General features: G+C 57.4%; 1 protein-coding gene across 1 annotated transcript in view; it reads left to right on the forward strand.

Moving 5' to 3' along the window:
• EMH_0004270 (uncharacterized protein) overlaps positions 1–380 on the forward strand; it is a gene marked incomplete at both ends in the record, with an annotated part of 10,554 nt that overhangs the window by 4,930 nt on the left and 5,244 nt on the right. The window lies entirely within an intron of this gene.

A 380-nucleotide genomic window follows, 5' to 3' on the forward strand; every position in this document is an offset into this window, starting at 1 on the left:
ATCAGCCCCCTCTTCTGCTGCAGCCCCTGCTGCTGCAGCTGCTTCTCCTGCTGCTGCTGCTGCTGCTGCTGCTGCTCCTGCTGCTGCTGCTGCTGCTGCTGCTGCTGCGGAGACAGAACAAGGAGACACAGAAACACAAAGAATAGATGCAGCACGAGCTGTCTCCTCCGTCATTCTGCTGCGGGTTGAGAGAAGGGCGTTGCGGGCGGTGCAGCTGCTGCAGCAGGAGACAAAAGGAGACAAACTAAACCCTAGACTGCTGCTGCAGCAGCAGCAGCAGCAAAAGCAGCAGGAACAGCAACAGCAACAGCAGCAGCAGCAGCAAGAAAAACCTATTCAATCGGTTGCTGCAGCTGAAACTCCTCTCGCTGCACCTGCTG

This window comes from Eimeria mitis, genomic scaffold, assembly GCF_000499745.2.
Source record: "Eimeria mitis Houghton genomic scaffold, Emh_scaff224, whole genome shotgun sequence".
In the NCBI taxonomy this organism is placed as follows: domain Eukaryota; phylum Apicomplexa; class Conoidasida; order Eucoccidiorida; family Eimeriidae; genus Eimeria; species Eimeria mitis.